The following is a 17,509-nucleotide window of genomic DNA, read 5'->3' as shown; positions in this document are numbered from 1 at the left end:
ATTTATGAAGCATTCACTACAAGGCGACACCATGCTAAATACTCATGAAAGGATAAAGATGTAAAAATGTGAGAGCCAACAGTCTAGAGGGGAGAGAAACTTGTAAAGTAAATCATCACAGTTGTCACAATGGTGGTGTGCAGCACAGAACAACGCACATTTCTTTGTTCGTGGGTAGTGTATGTATGGGTAGTACCTGGTAACAGGCAAAGAAAGCTTCACAGAAATGGTGGTTTAAACTGCACTCTGGGCTGGGCATGATGGCTTACACTTGTAATCCCAGCACTTTTGGAGGCCAAGGTGGGCAGATTACCTGAGGTCAGGAGTTTGAGACCAGTCTGGCCAACATGCTGAAACACTGTCTCTACTAAAAATACAAAAAAAAAAAAAATTAACTAGGTGTGGTGGTACACACCTGTAATCCCAGCTGCTCAGGAGGCTGAGGCAGGAGAATCCCATGAACCCAAGAGGTGGAGACTGCAGTGAGCCGAAACTGCGTCACTGCACTCAAGCCTGAATGGCAGAGTGAGACTGTCTTAAATTAAAAAAAAAAAAAATAGGCTGGGTGCGGTGAGTCTCACCTGTAATGCCGGCACTTTGGGAGGCCGAGGTGGGTGGATCACCTGAGGTCAGGAGTTCCAGACCAGCCTGGCCAACATGGTGAAACCCCATCTCTACTAAAGATACAAAAATGTCCTGGGATCACCCCCTTTAGCCTCTCCCACTCCTGCCCTCTGTGGGGTGGCCCAGGTTGTGCCCAGCTAGGCAGCTCTGCTGCCCTGAGTTCTAGGTGCTGGGACAAGCTGTCTGTCCATTGATGACCTCAAACCTCCGTCCAGGCTGCGTTCAGATTCTGCTCATCATCAAGCACCTCACTCTCTGAGGGCCCCAGAGGATCCTGTGCCATGATCCCAACTTCAGCCTGACACTGGGCATAGTGTGAGGAAACCTCCCAAGGTACAGGAGGGGAGAGAGGATTCTGCTGGGCATCTAAGGGGCTTGCTCTGGAGGGGGTCAGGCACCCCAAGGCCCAGCCTGGCCATGAGCAGCAGATGGGCCCTCTGGCCTCCTGCAGGGCGAGGATATTGAGTGTCTGACCCAGGGAGGCGTGCTCTGATCAGGTGGGAGTGCAAGCAAGCTCACCTGCAGGCTGGGCTGTCACAGCGGAGCAGGGAGAGCTCTCAGTGGCAAGTTTTACACAGATAGCCCCGTGAAGAAAAGCAACTTACTTTGCACAGTGATATTCCCTGCTTTTCAGAGCAAAGTTTTTTAGGGGTTGTTTAGGAAAAGTGGGTAAAGCTTTGTTTTGGTTTGGTTTTTGCAGGCAGAGTCTCGCTCTATTGCCCAGGCTGGAGTGCAGTGGTGCGATCTCTGCTCACTGCAACCTCTGGCTCCCAGGTTCAAGTAATTCTCCTGCCTCAGCCTCCTGAGTAGCTGGGACTACAGGCATGCGTCACCATGCCTGCCTAATTTTTTGTATTTTAGTAGACGTGGGGTTTTGCTATGTTGCCCAGGGTGGTCTCAAACTCCTGAGCTTGGGCAATCCGCCCACCTCGTCCTCCCAAAAGTGCTGGGATTACAGGTGTGAGCCACCACACCCAGCCGAGGGTAAAGTTTTTTTTTTTTTTTTGAAATGGAGTCTCACTCTGATGCCCAGGCTGGAGTGCAGTGGCGCGATCTTGGCACACTGCGACCTCCACCTCCCAGGTTCAAGTGATTCTCCTGCCTCAGCCTCCCGAGTAGCTGGGACTACAGGCGTGTGCCACCACGCTTGGCTAATTTTTGTATTTTTAGTAGAGACGGGTTTTACCATATTGGCCAGGCTAGTCTCGAACTTCTGACCTCGTGATCCACCTACCTCGGCCTCCCAAAGTGCTGGGATTACAGGCATGAGCCACCATGCCTGGCTGGATAAAGATTTTTAAGAATTTCAGTGACTAAACTTTAAGAAGGAATGAAGCCCACGCAGGAACTCCGTATGACTTTCAACCCGAGGGGCTCTGGCCTGGGCTTTCCAGTGACTGGCAGCATCGGGACATCCACTGCTGTGGCCTTGGCCCCATTTCCCGTGTTGTGCCCCCCACTTGCTGCAGGTGCCCTGACGGCAGCGTGGCCAAACAAGGGGAGGAGCTGTGAGCACAGACATGGCCTGCTGGTCAACAGGGCAGGGAGAGCCAGCCTGGTGCTGAGCTTGCAGCCTGGCTGGGGGAGATACCCGGAGCCCCAATACCACACAGACCCTCCAGGACTGCTGGGGGTCAGTGGGCAGGGTCCTCTGAGGTGTCAGACCTGCCCCACCTGTCGGGGGAGGGTAGGACAGGTGGGACGCTTGCAGGCTGAGCTGCATTGGGCGGCGAGGCTGGGGGCACCCTCACCCCACTCCAGGCAGGTCCTTCACAAGCATGGAAACAGGAGTGACTGGGATGCACCGCCAGGTGTGAAAGGCACCTTGTCCTCTCCTAGAGTAATGCAGCCCAAGGACTTCCCCACTGTTGCCTGGACCTACTGGGAGCTCAGGCCCCAGGGCCTCTGCACAGCTTTGCCCTTGCCGGGTGTGCCCTCCTCCCCACTTCAAGCCCAGTCCTACCTTCCCCCTCAGGTTTACCTGGCCCTAGCATCTACCCCAGCTGTCCTGCCCTCCTGCTAAACTCCCAACCCCTGACCCCAAAGGCCAGAAGAGGTATCTGTTCACTGAAGGATGCCAGGGACCTTCTTCCTGTGGGGGGATGGATGGGATTCAGCTTGCTGGAGGGGCTGGCCATACTCCAGCCTCCTCACAGGGAGCGCCTCCCTCTCCACTCACTCCCCAGGAATGGCTCTTGGAGGCTCAAGGGAGCCTGAGCCTCTGCCCATCTGCAAGCTGCCTCCAACTCTCAGTCAGGGTTTGGATGCCCCAAGTGCAGTCCTGAGGCCCCCGCCCCCCGCAATCCTACTGTCCTGGCTTCTGAGGCATCTGCAAATCATAGGCCTCCCACGGAAGGGGAGCAGCAGGCAAGGTCTGCATGAGCCCCACAGATGCCTGCTCACCTGCTGGACTTAAAGTCTGTGCCCCTCCCCGACCACCAGGGTACCCAGATCCCAGGTGGCTCAGCCAGGCCCAGAGCCCCAAGAGCTGGGCTGTTCTCTCTAACTGGGATCTGGGGTAGGGGCTGCCCCCATCAAGTCCCTGGGGGACTGTCTGGGACATCCAGGCCCTGTCTTCTTGTCTTAACCACTCACAACAGAGAACACAGATGTTCTGTCCAAGAAGGAAGCCCCCACACTCCTCCCATCCTGCCTCTATTTAAATGCGTGGGCATGACCACCCCGAGCCAGCCTGTAAGGGGTCACGGGGCCATCGGGGAAGCACTGTGGAGAAGACCCCTGGCCTGGCCTCAGCCTGCTCGCAAGGGAGCTAAGAGCTGGGGACAGAGCCTGGAAGCCGCAGCCTTTGCACCCAGGCAGGCCTGCCCACCTACCCCCCACGCCCCACACACCTGCTGACAGCCTCCTCTGTCCTGGCCACTGTGGGCAGCGGGGGCGGGGGGCCTCCCGGCCCGGACCCGTGTTCACAGCATCCATGGCACTCACTGCCTTCTGGTCGTCATGTATCGCTGTCGGAGCCCCCACAGGAGCTGCTGTCAGAGGCCAGCAGGGGGGCCTTCCTGGTGACACACACGGAGGTACACGGAGGTACATGGAGAAGCTGGGCTGACTGCAGAGTAGGAGGCCTGTGCTGTCCAGTGAGGCAGGAGGGACCACAGGGTGTGGCAACCCCGGCCATAGGGATCCCTTACGTGTAGCCCTCTCACATGCAGCCTGTTGCCTGCACACGTGTACCTGTGTGGAAACAGCATGACGAGGCTAACAGGCTCACACACCTTCCATGTGGTCTCCATACAAGCAACACTGTTGCCTCCCCCATGATACAGGGCAATGTGCTCTGGTCTCACATGAGGACGCAAGGCTCTGCCTTGTGTGGTCCTGCCACAGCTCCTTCAAGCACCGGGGACACCAGTGTTGGAAGCCAGCTGTCGCTCGCCTGGAGCTCTCAGCCTTGTCTGAGGGAGCCTCTCGGCCTGACTAGGGGCCTGGGGGCCAGGGGCTCTGATCAGGCCCCAGAATGGCTTCCTGCCAACAACCCACCCACACACATCTCAATGCTGGGGTCCTGGTGCTGCTGTCTAGAACCAAGGGTGCAGACCTGGGCTGTGCCACCTGCTCAGACGGGGCTCAGGGCCAGCCCAATGGCCTTGCTGCCTCCCCTCTGGGGGCTGGGGGCCTCCCCATCTGCACGTGGCTGCTCCAGTCCCACTGCTGTATCAAACCTCAATGTCACCAGAGACCTAGCAGCATGCGGGGTCCTGGCCACCTCCTCCCACTGACCCCAAGGAGGGGGGCCAGCTGGCCTCAGGCCTTACACTGGGCAAGGCTAGGCCTCTGCAGGAGGCTGGGTGCCGCCTGCACTGCTGCTACTCACAGGCTTTCTTGAGGCCTTGGCTCTGGCTGCCTCAGCCTGGCTGTGTTCTGTGTCCATCAGAGAGCTGCACCTGGGCCCTGATTCGGAGCTACAGACAAGGACGAGGACAGGGTCAGTCCCGGGGGACGGGCACCTCCTGACCCTGACAGGCACTTCCTGACACGGCCCCCTCCTGCCAATGCATTTGTTACCAGCAGAAAGGCTGGAATTCGGTGAACTGGCCCAGACTTTCTCCTCTGGAGCTGAGGTGCCAGCTGCCCACACGTTGGAACCCATGTCCCTCACCACTCCTGGGGCTATGGGCGTCGAGTTCACTGGCTCATCAAACACTGTCATCCACATGGCATCTGCTGGGTGAGAGACACAGTGGTCAGGTGTGGGCAGGCCTGTCTGGGGTGCTGCAGGCAAAGGGGAGGCAGCGCACCCCCCACCGGGGGCCCCACAGAGGTTGACAGGAACATGGGGCTGCTCCAGGAGGGAGGCCCAGGCAGTGCCCCTCAGCCCCTCAGAGAATAACAGGGGACAGCTCGAGGGTCCTGACAAGCTGCCAACATCCATGGGGCATGTGAACCAGGGCTCAGCCAGGCGCCTGAGGGCCCCCAGGCCTCCAGCAGGGCTGACACTGACAGTGTGGAGGTGATGCCACTGCCCTCCATGATCCAGGGCTCAGTCAGGCGCCTGAGGGCCCCCAGGCCTCCAGCAGGGCTGACACTGACAGTGTGGAGGTGATGCCACTACCCTCCATGATCCGGGGCTCAGTCAGGCACCTGAGGGCCCCTAGGCCTCCGGCAGGGCTGACGCTGATAGTGTGGAGGCAATGCCACTGCCCTCCATGACCTGAGGCTCAGTAAGGTGCCTGAGGGCCTCTAGGCCTCCAGCATGGCTGACGCTGACAGTGTGGAGGTGATGCCACTGCCCTGTCCTATCCAGGACCGCATCCAACAGAGACGGCAGCTCACCAAGCACCACTGGGCCCTCCCTGGCCTCAAGGATGAGCCGCCTTCCTCCTATCTGGGACGTTCCTGCTTCCCCAGGGTGTTGCCCTTGCTCTCTCTTTGGCCTCAGCTAAGAGCTCGGCACCTCCTAACAGAGATCCCTGCCCCCTCCCCAAAGTCCTGAGTGGGTCAGTGCTGCCCCCAGGGCAGGGGTAAGGAGAGGGGTCTTATCAGCCACGCAGCCTGCGGGGTGGACTGGCTCCTGCCCTAGATGTCAGCCGTGAGGGTGGAGGCCAGCCTGTGCTGCTGTGCTGGGGTGGGCATCAGGCCTGTGCCGCATTGTGTGGGGGCCGGGTGGACGATGCAGACTAAGTGGACACCACCCATCAACCTTGGTGACAGTGGCGGAGTGACAACAACCGAGAGGCAGGGGCAGGAGACCACCTTGTGCCGGGCACAGGGCAGCACAGACCCCTACTCAGGATGGCTGGGAAAGAGCTGGAGATGCAGGTTTCGGGCCACAGTGAGCCCCAAATGCCTCAGCTCCAAATGAAGCCTCCACACCCCTAGGCCAGGGTACCATGTCCTGTCCCCAACACACACGTTCCCCGCCCCTGCCCCACAGCACCACCTTCTGAGTCACCCTCCAGAGGAGGGGCTTTGTTCTTTCCAGGGTCTGGGGGGCACCTGCCCCAGGCGCATCACCATCTGCTTCCAAGCTCGCCTTGCCATCCTGGCCTCCACACTCCGGGCCATTCTTTGAGCAGCTCTCTGAAGCATGGGGGGCTCCAAACCTCGGGGAGATGCAGAGTCAGATGCCTGGTGGCCCAGGACAGATGCCTAACACTGAGGGTCAGTGACAGCACCAGGCTCCAGGCTGAGGGTGAGCACAGAATGCCCTGAGTGAGGAGCACAAGTCGCTCCAGGCCTCAGCTCCGGGCTCCTGAGTGTCACCCGCTGCGTTGGGCGCCAGTGCTTGCAGGACGGGTGTGCTTGCTCTGCGAGCTGGCATAACAAACAGCAGGGCGTCTGGGCATCTGACGGGTGTTCTGGGGGCTGCACCTCCTCGGCAGAGGCTTTGGGGGGATGGGCAGGCCCCGCACCTGGCTCTGGCCTTCACCTGGGCAGCACCGCGAGTGTCGCTGTCCTCCGAGATGTCCTCGTCTTCATCAAAGTGCTGGATGCGGTCGCTGCAGCAGGCCTTAGAGCTGCGCTGGGCTGCAGAGTAAAACGCCAAGGTCAGTTTCCAGACGGTCTGGGGGAGACAGGAGGCGCTCTCCCCACAGGGCTCCCAGAGGGGCTTAGTTCAGGATGTGGGCGCCATGGGCTGGAGGGCATGATGGGGAGGGTCAAGAAAAGCGACTGTTCCTAGCTCCACAGAGGGGCCTCTCCCAGCCCCACCGCACAGGCCCACGACAGACCGAGCCATGGGCGTGGCCTGAGCTGCCTGGGAAAAGGGTGCCTGCATGACCCCGCACAGTCCCGCTCGCTCACACTGTCCTCGTCAGTGTCGATGTTGAAGTTGATCTCCGGGATCCTGTCAAATGGGGCGCTGCAAGAGCAAGGGGGATGGCCTCGGCGCTCCCTGCCCGGCCCACTGCTCATCTGGGGGCCTCGGTGCTCCTCCCCCGGGGCTCATCTGGGGCCTCAGCTCTCCTCCTCTGGTGCTCATCTGGGGCCTCAACGCTCCTCCCCCGCTGCTCATCTGGGGCCTCAGTGCTCCTCCCCTGCTGCTCATCTGGGGCCTCAGGCCTCCTCCCCCGGTGCTCATCTGAGGCCTCAGTGCTCCTCCCCTGGTGCTCACTGGGGGCCTCAGCACCCTCACGCAACTGGAAACACCTGTTATCTCCCGGCAAGGCCTAAGGGAGCTGCCCCCATGGGACTTCAGCAGCGAGGAGGGGGAGTCGCGCCTCGTGCAGGGGGCATCCAAGTGGACTCACTTGATGTTATCGTCATGGTTTGCAAACTCCTCATCATTGAAGCCAAACTGATCCACAAAATTGGCCGTCATCTGCTGGATCTGGTAGTCAGAGAAGTCCTGGGAGGGAAGGAGGGAAGGAGGGACGGAAGGAGGGAGGCAGGGACTGACGCCTGTCATAGAGCAGTCCTCAGGCCTATAGGCTGCTCTTTGGGAACCACAGTCTCTCTAGTTGTTCAGGAGCTTCTCCTCCAGCAAAAGTGGGCAGTAAACTCTGACTGTTCAGGGCTCACGATTCTACCAAAACTCAGGCCTCATGCTCACTGTGCTCACATCCGAGATACGTCCCATATTCTTTGACTTTCGAGTTTATCTGCTGTGTCCTCAGTGCTCTCATCAAGGTGGAGTGACTTTGGAGTTCTCCCCTCAGACCCACCCCACCCCATACGTGCTCGGAGATGAGCCCCCTCTCCCTTTTGCTAGTGAGATGCCATCAGAGACTTGTCTGGAGGACCAAGTGCAGAGCACACAGGTGCCAGGAAGGGCCCGGCAGGGTGCAGGGGCCGGCCACGCCCTCACCTGCTGAAGGGACAGCTCATTAGGGAAAGCACCCTCAATGTCCTCACTCGAGGAGTGAAGATAGTGAGTACTTGCCTAAAACACAGGCCAGATGGGGTGGGTGTGTGAGCCAGCCCAGCGCCCCAGACCCTGCCCAGCCCAGGGCTCCCAGACCCCGCCCAGCATGTCACTCACCAGATCTCTGGGCCCAGGAGGCCTTGCTGTGTAAGGAGGTGCCCAGGTGAGGCCAAGGCCCTGTGACAGCCCAACATCCATGTGCAGGGGGCAGGTTGGTCTCAGGCATATGGAGCCCTCTGCCAACAAGCTACAGCTCCTGGACTGGGAGGGAAGGGACCTGGGGCCAACACCGGCTCTGCACAGAGGTCCTCAGAGACCAGCCCTGGGTGTGGCACAGGACAGGGTCTGTGTTGCAGGCATCAGCCTGGAGGACAGACTGCACACTTGCAGGGTATGCTCGGGCACCCGTGTCCAAGAGGAGCAGGCAGGTGTGCGGCCCTTGTGCCTCTCTTGGCCTCTGCTTCGGGGCAAAGACAGGAGCGTCTGACAGCATCCCAGCACCGTGCATGCACCAAGGGGGCAGCCCCGAGCCTCCTGCGTCCCAGCACCATGCGGGCGCCGAGGGGGCAGCCCCGAGCCTCCTGCATCCCAGCACCATGCGGGCGCCGAGGGGGCAGCCCCGAGCCTCCTCAACAAGTCCACAGTGTTCCTGCAGTTGGTCTCCGTCAGCGTCTCCTCCACGAAGCTCTCCTAGCAGCCATGGCAATCCACAGGGAGCCCTGCAAGGAAAGTGCTGCCTGGTGAGCCCTGGGAGACCCCGTGCAGATAGCCCAGGGCACTCAGGCGCTCCGGCAGGTGCATCCTGGGTCCAGGAGGATGGGGCGGTGCTACTGTGGTCAGTCCATCTGAGGGCCTGAAGCAGGAGCTTTGCTGGATGGGAAGGAGGCAGCATAGTCGCGTGTCCGGAGGGGCCTGGGGCCACAGTGAGATTGAGGTGAAGCAACTGTGGGCAGGGTGGTGGGCACTTCTGCCCCTACCGAGACCTCAGTGGGCAACCGAGTTCCAAGTCTGTTGGTGTGGAAGCCCATTCTGAGGAACTCCCAGAAATGCAGAAGCTGTGGAACAGAATCTGAGAAAGCAGCAAGCTTCCTTCACCCTGCCTCACAGGCCCAAACTCAGCAGCAGCCTGCAGGCCTGGGTGTGTGTCCTGTCTGTTTTTCCGGGGAGGTCAGAACCCTGGAAGGATTCACAATCTGGAGACTGTATGGGATGATCCAAGAGCTTCCTGCTTGCCCCTCGCCTCCCTAAACCACCCCTGCCCTGGGGAGCCCTCCCTGGCCTCCACCTCCACCCATCTCTTTTGCCCTCCTCTTGCCCTGCTTTTATTATTTGTGACAGTGGCCGGCAGGCCTGACCTTGCTAGGGGCTAATGGGGCCCAACCCAGGAGACCCCTCACCCTATGGTCCTGGGGTGCGAGGAGGACCATCCAGAGCTTCCTCACCTTGTACCGGTATAGGGAGGAGGGGCCATGGCTGGGCCCGCCTCTGCCACACATGTGGTGTGCCTGTGTCCACCTAACCCACTGTGCTCTTAAGAAACAGGGTGCTACCTGTTCCCCTGAGACTTGTGCTATGAAGTCTCACACCTGAGTGAGAATGTGAGACTCTCCAACCACCTGAATGCAGAGCAAAGCTGGCACACGGCCAGGACTGCCTGCACCCAGGCAGGACTCCATGAGCTGCAAGGAGCCTGGCAGTGCTAATGGCTTCAGAGCACCAGCTCCAGAGTCACCAACTGCCCCCAGCAGGGACTGTCTCTTGTGCCACATGCTGACGCCTGGTAGGGTCTCCACAGAAGTCTGCCCAACAGAACTGACACATGAGACCCAGGTCCCCCTGAGGACAGATCTGATGTGGGAAGTGAGAGGACAGAGACGGCTGCAGGGTCTTTCACTGTCAGTGCAATCAGCACCTGCTGACGGGCAGAGGGGAGCCTCAGGCAGCAGCTCCTTCAGAGCCCCGGTGCCCGCGACCAGCAAAAGGATGACCGGGTGGGGGGCTCACCTCAGATGACCTCGCTGATGTGCGTCTGCACAGAGCCCCATTCCAGGTTCTGCACCAGTACGTTGGCGATCTGCGTGAGGTGGCCTATGTTCCCACGCCTCATGCCACCCGTCGCCCTAAAAGCCACAAGCACCATCAGGGTGGCCGCCTGGCCCCAACCTTGCCAGACCCATGACCCAGTGAGCCAAGTGGCACAGGCCTCCAGGTTCACCTCCAGAGCAAGTGCCCGGCCCTTGCCCAGAGCCCGTGCCCCCGGCCCTGCCTCCAAGACACTTCTGTTTGAGCAGCACCTGCCACGTGAAGCAGGCTCACCCCAACCTCACTACCAAAAGTGCCACTGAGACAGACATGGAGACAGACACTGCTCTCATCCCATTTTACAGACCGGGAAACGGAGGCAGAAAGGCCGTGGTGTGGCCTGAGCCCTGCTGGTGGCAGCAGTGGCGCAGGAGCTGAGCCCACGCTGTCAGCTACAAAGCTCAGGCTCAGCACCCTGCAGGGAGGGTCGGGCAGGACCTCCATGCTGTGCAGCCCAGCTCAGCCTCTGCTTCCCCACAGCTGCACTCAAACCCCTCCCAGCTCCAGTGAGTCCCTCCTCATATCACCCAGAGCCAGACAGCTCCCAGCAGGACAATGAATGGGTGGGGGTGGCTTTGGGTCCAGGACAATAGGCAGGACATGTGTCCTGACCAGAGGGAGCACCCATTAAGCAGAAGACACGGAAAGACCAAAATAACGTGTCCCCATGTGCGAGTGCTGATGGAGCACCCGAGTTCTTGGGGAAGATCAGGAATGGACAGGGGACCCGCAAGAGGGCAAAGTCTAGGCAAGCCAGGCTGGGCAGGGGCCAGAGCAGGTGCCTGGTGGGGATGGGACTGCTTCCTGTCAGCTCCCTGTGTCCCCTCCCCAAGTAGCATTTGCAGCTGTCCACCCAGTAGGAGCGCCCCTTGCATGGCAGCCTCAGAGTGTGGAGCGGTGTCGCACACCCAGCGCTCCACCAGAGCATGCAGTCCTGCACGCAGCATCACCAGTGCCCGGCTGAGGTGCGTCTCTGCATCCCTGACTGGCCAGGCTGGGTCCCTCCATGTCCGAGTGGCTCTTACTGTGTGTGGTCGTTGGCTTCCCAGGCCTCCAGGATCCTCTGCACCAGGCAGCACTTCTGAAACAACTGGGGGTGGCAGGGGCGGTAGCGTGAGTCAGGGTCTGACTTGGCTCACCGCAACCTCTGCCTCCCAGGTTCAAGCTATTCTCCTGCCTCAGCCTCCTGAGTAGCTGGGATTACAGGCGCCCGCCACCATGCCCAGTTAATTTTTGTATTTTTAGTAGAGACGGGGTCTTGCCATGTTGGTCACGCTAGTCTTGAACTTCTGACCTCAGGTGATTTGTCCACCTCAGCCTCCCAAAGTGCCGGGATTACAGGCGTGAGCCACCATGCCTTGCCTCTTTTGTCCTTAAGTTGGAAGCTTAACTCATTAATTTGTAGCCTTTCTTCTTTTCCAGTCTGTCTTTAAAAGGCTACATTTCCCTGTATACAATGAACTTTAACTACATTCTACACATTTTGCTATGTAGTATTTTTATTATTCTTCAGTTCTAAGTATTTGAAAAGTTCCTTTATAATTTTGTCTTCCTCATGAGTTATTAGAAGTGTTTTAGACTCTCAAGCACGTGAGGATTCCACCCAGGATGGGCAGGCGTGTGCACATCGTCCACCACACAAACGTGAGACTGTGAGGTGCACGTTCAGAGACTCCCCAAGGGAGCCCGGACCTAAGCAGCATGGGCTGAAGCCCAGAGGAGGTTCTGGCCACCTAGGCACTCCCCTGGGGGACAGAGGTAGCTGAATGAGGACAGCGGGTCTGCAAGCTACCATCCATAGGCCAAATCCAGCCTATCACTTGCTATTGTAAATATAAAGTCTTAGCTAAACACAGCCACGCCCGTTCATTCACATATTGTCTGTGGCCACTTTCATGCTTCAGAGGCAGAACTGAATGGTTATGACAGAAACTGTATGACCCGCAAAGCCTAAAATATTTACTATCTGGCCTTAAGAGAAAAGTTTCCTGATCCCTACTCTAGAGCTGTAGTGTCTAACATGGTAGCCACTGGGCAGCCACACATGGCTATTGAGGACTTTAAGTGTGGCTTGTTCAAATTGAGATGTGCTGCAAGTATAAAAGACACACCAAAATTTGAAGACTTTATTTAAAAAAGACAATGAAATATGTCATTAATAACTTTTATATTGATTACATGTTGAAATTATATTACAGATAATATACACTGCGTTAAATAAAATATTAATACAATTAACTTTACCTGCTTCTTTTTACTCTTTAAGGTAGGAAACTTTAACATATGGGGTTCTAATTATATTACTATTGGAGAGCATTGCTCTAGAGTAAGGTTTAATTCAGCTGCCATGTAACTTAGCACACCCATTCCTATAAGATAATGGCAAACTTGAGGTTTACACATTTCCATTTTCCTCAGTGTGGTGACTTTATGCTCATGAAAATGTAATGACTTATATAATCTAGGAAGTAGACCACAAAATTCTGTATATATTTTTGTCTTCTAAGCAGTTGTCCCTGATTAATTCATTCATCAAAAGCATTCGTATTACAGAAAGTTTGTGAAAGATCACACAGCTTAAAAAACTGAAAGAACAATATTTTTACAAAATTTTATCATTCTAGGCTTAGAACTGTGAAAATCTATTAAAATCACAGTAGTAACCACACTGAAATCTGAAAAAGGGAATATACCAAACAACAGTACTTATGTTTGGGTGACAAAATTTAGCACTATTCTTAAAACTTATTTTCTAAATTGCTGTGACACTTTTTTTACAGTTAAAACAAGAAATTCTAATAATTTGAAGTCAGAAAAATACAAAATCATAAAACCTTTGGAAGTATAAGTTTTACAATATACTAAATACTATAGAGTTAATATTTCAAGACAAAAAATACAAAATAAAATTTAAAAGTTGAATTTAAAAAATAAAAGTACATATACCTAATCTCCCAAAATGTTTCTCCAGGAGCATCAGGATTCCACAAATCAATGCTATCTAACTGACGAAGAACCAGCAGAGCCTGAATTTTTTTTAAAAAGAGAAAGGCAAAGAGAAGACTCACTCAAACATGTTTGGTAAACATAACGCTGGAGTACTTATTTTATAAATGCTAAGAAATTGAGCTATTTCATTTGTAGTTTCAATACATAGTAAAAGGTAAAAAGAGATAAACTCTGGTGAACACAAACCTCTAGGGAATAATATAGACAGAATGATATCATTTTATTCCCATCATTCTTACTCTAACTGGCATAACCATATAAACCTAAATGATGAATTCAGAACAATAAACAACTGTAAAAATTCCTTTAAGAAACAAACAAAATAATTTCAACAGATATTAAAGAACTCTGTGAAACAAAAAGTTAATCCCCAAGTAAGAAGGGCTTGCCAAAATTAATACACACAGCAAAAGATAAGTAAAAATTGTCTCACTTGCCACAAAGTCTCTTGTAACAGAAAAGAGCAACTATTTTTCAAAATCAAGAGAGAGGAAGCAAAATGGATTTTGTATTTCATAACAGATTATCCATTCTAAAGTATTTCAATGGACCATAGAACTGAAATTGGAATTTGGTTCAGAGAACATTAACAGGAATTAAATAATTCACTTACAATATATAACATACAGATTATTACATAAATTAAAACCATCAAAGATATAAAGAATAAAACATAAACTCTTCCTTCAAACTTATCCTATCTTAACTCCAATTCTACAATCCCAACTCACATTCCTCCCACCCCCCCTCCACCCCCAACCCAGCAGACACTGTGAAGCTCTGGACATTCCTTTCAGTCCTTGGTCAACTTATCAATGTATAAAGGCCAGACCCATATTATCTCATTTCAAACATTGTTATTGTAATTACTTTGAGATATTTAATGAAAATTGCAATTAATTGTGAGAATCTCAAAAAACTATTAATTTAAAGCTCTCCTATCAAAAAAAAACAACACAAATTAAAAATCAAATTTGCTACTATTGTACCAAAACTTGGTACAATTTACTGGCAGTAGCTTTTTCAAGTGACAAATTCTCTATATTTTTGTTTGATAAAACTTTAAAAATATATATTGAAAGAAAACGTGTTAGCCTTTTCCCTGCTTTGATTTTTTCATGTTCCCTTTTTTTTGTGTTTTCCACGTTTTAACAAAGCCATAAACACAGTATACTCACTTGACGTATCATGTTTTTCCATATTGCTATGTGATCTATATAGGTTTTTGTTGTTGTTGTTGTTGCTATTGTTTTTTGAGACAGACTCTTGCTCTGTCACCCAGGATAGAGTGCAGTGGCGTGATCTCGGCTCACTGCAACTTCCGCCTCCCGGGTTCACGCCATTCTCCTGCCTCAGCCTCCCGAGTAGCTGGGACTACAGGCGCCCGCTACCACGCCCGCCATCACGCCCAGCTAATTTTTTGTATTTTTAGTAGAGACGGGGTTTCACCATGTTAGCCAGGATAGTCTTGATCTCCTGACCTCGTGATTAGCCCGCCTTGGCCTCCCAAAGTACTGGGATTACAGGCATGAGCCACCATGCCCCGCAGATCTATATAGGTTTTTTTTTGTTTTTTTTTTTTCTTTGAGACGTGGCTTCGTTCTGTGGCCCAGGCTGGAGTGCAGTGATGTGATCTCGGGTCACTGCATCCTCCGCCTCCCAGGTTTAAGCAATTCTCTGCCTCAGCCTCCCAAGTAGCTGGGATTACAGGGGTCCACCGCCACACCCAGCTAATTTTTTTTTTGTATTTTTAGTAGAGACGGGTTTCACCATCTTGGCCAGGCTGATCTTGAACTTCTGACCTTATGATCCACCCACCTCAGCCTCCCAAAGTGCTGGGATTACAGGCGAGACCCACTGCGCCCGGCCCTATATAGGTTTTAATGAATGTTTATCAGCTCACCAAGTTAAAATACCATTCTCATTATTGAATATTAACCCATTCTCCTCCTAGTAAAGTTCTAATATTCTCCTATTGTAATCAAGAGTAATAAGTACCTATGTGTGCAGCTTTTTCCTTTTGAGTTATATTCATAACATTTTTAAAGTCATAGAAATTGAATTATTTGTACAAAAAAAAATGAAATGTTTGTATAGCTCCTGCCAAATAGCGTTCCAAAAAGACTGCAAGAAATGTATCAGTTTATGGGACCAATAGCAATGTACACAAATATGGAAGCAATGACTAAGTAATAAGTGCTAAACCATTTCTTTTTTTTTTTTGAGATGAAGTCACACTCTTGTCTCCCAGGCTGGAGTGCAATGGCGTTATATCAGCTCACTGCAACCTCCGCCTCCCAGGTTCAGGTAATTCTCCTGCCTCAGCCTCCCGAGTAGCTGGGATTACAGGCGCCTGCCACCGCACCCGGCTAATTTTTTGTATTTTTAGTAGAAATGGGGTTTCACCATCTTGGCCAGGCTTGAACTCCTGACCTCGTGATCTACCCATCTTGGCCTCCCAAAGTGCTGGGATTACAGGCATCAGCCACTGCGCCTGGCCAACACCTGAGAACTTTCAAAACTGGGTTGTTCATAATTAGAATTTTAAAAATCCACAGTCCAAATCTGATAAAGTTTTGCTCTCTATTTAATGTCACCATATCAGAGTTGAAGGTTTCCCAAGTACCTTTTAATGATTTCACTTATTTTGTTTGATATGCTTTTGTATCTTGTGAATACCTCTTTTAAAGTATGTTAATATTTTATTGTAAGAAAAATGAAATTTTACAATATGAATAAATTTAAGATCAAAAGGTTTTAAAGTACCATCAAATATAGTCCCATCATTTTGTCAGTGTGCTCTACTGGGCTACAACATAAATACTATTACTTTTAACTTAAATGGTAAGGTGGCAAGTCAACGTATCAAATGCTGTGAAAGGGCTAAGAGTATTCAAATAATATGTTTGAAAAGCTTTGGGATGAAAATTTTATACTATATTTTCAGTGCCATTTTTCTCTAGGGCTTTTGATCTGAATAAAATGCTTTAGATTTATCTTTCCAAAGCATCTTATTAACTCCATCTTCCTTAATATGGGCCCTTCGGTCAAGTCTTACTATGAAAAATACAAGTATTTATCAATTGTCAAATATAATCACTGTGGAGAAATTTTCCTATTCCGTACATGTAAATTCAGAACCTTTTTGAAAACCAAGAGTGCGTTTCGTAAAAAGAAATATGCAAAGAAAATAATGAAATTTTTTTTTTTTTAGTAGTTTAGCAATGCCTATTGGACTTACATTGGTGATGATTTGATGGAGTGAATTTACCAGCACATAGTGAAATGTAGAATGTGAATCCTGCACCAGGCAGATCTATAGAAAAAGAAAAAAAAGCAGATTATTTCTATGAGAAAAATACTCAGTAATACAAATGAAGTCAAAAAGAACAGCAAATAGAAAGTTTTTAAAAAAACACTAAGTTTTTAAGGTCTTGAAATGAACATCAATACGTAATAGTGAGAAATGCCGATAGAGGTGAACCTGTTATCCCTCTAGTCTTTCCATTTATAAAGGATAATGGCATCAGTAAACATAGTTAGATAAAAACCAATGCCCTCACCTTAAACTGTTGGTTGTTGTGAGGGCTTACACGAAGGCAAGAAACAAGGCAGTCAATCATAAGATCCACATCTGCAGGCTGACTGCCCCTTGAGACTGGCTTACTTGGATTAAAAAGCAGGTTCTATAAAAACCCCAACAGAAAACAAAAGCCTTTAAATACCCATGCAGTATTTCTTTACTAATATGTAATAACATCAACACATTATCCACATAGATGGCAGTAAAATTCAGTTGCCAGAAGCAGCACAAAGCACCAATACTGTGGTTCATCTGTCTGATACAATTCTTCCTGTACCATATATAGGTTCCTTTCAGGCCCTGATTGCCACATTATTTTAAACCCAAGTCGGTATATTTATGCTCATTTAAGAAAACAGTGTTTTCTTCATATTCTCAGTCCATTTAGACTGATGAATGCAGTAACAACAAAAGCAAGTCCTATGAACTTATCAAAGAAGAATCAGAACTTTAATGTTAGCAATTCTCTTTGACATAATACTTGTGCTAGAAAATTAATTTAATTTTCTTAAACTTTGTAGTAGAGAAAGAATAAGCATATTACCTTAAGATCAACCACCATGGACTGAACAAGTAGTAAAATGACAGCGTTATCTTCCCAATTGATGTAAGTACTTGCTTTACACAGTTTGGCACAGGCAATTGCAGAACTTTCTGTCAGCTGCCTACTTCCTCCGTGGCCAGCAAGAGCTTTTCATAGACTGTCCAGAAACAACTTCTACAGAATTCAAATATAGCGATAAGATAATATATGAAGTTTCTTCTATTCCAGATTTACCTAATATGATAGCAAATTAACAACCTCTAAAACTCATACTATAAAGAGTGCATAATTTATATTTCTGGTTTTCAATTTCATAATTTAAGTAGTGGTCATCATTTAAATG

At 51.5% G+C, this 17,509-nt stretch overlaps 1 pseudogene; it reads right to left on the bottom strand.

The window, feature by feature from the left end:
* Positions 1-1,985: 1,985 nt before the first annotated feature.
* LOC117976853 (serine/threonine-protein phosphatase 6 regulatory subunit 2-like) lies at positions 1,986-17,184 on the bottom strand (annotated as a pseudogene).
* Positions 17,185-17,509: the final 325 nt, after the last annotated feature.

This window comes from Pan paniscus, chromosome 17, assembly GCF_029289425.2.
Source record: "Pan paniscus chromosome 17, NHGRI_mPanPan1-v2.0_pri, whole genome shotgun sequence".
NCBI classification, from domain to species: domain Eukaryota; kingdom Metazoa; phylum Chordata; class Mammalia; order Primates; family Hominidae; genus Pan; species Pan paniscus.
Note: the sequence above shows the minus strand (reverse complement) of the source record. Positions and strands in the feature narration are given on the sequence as shown.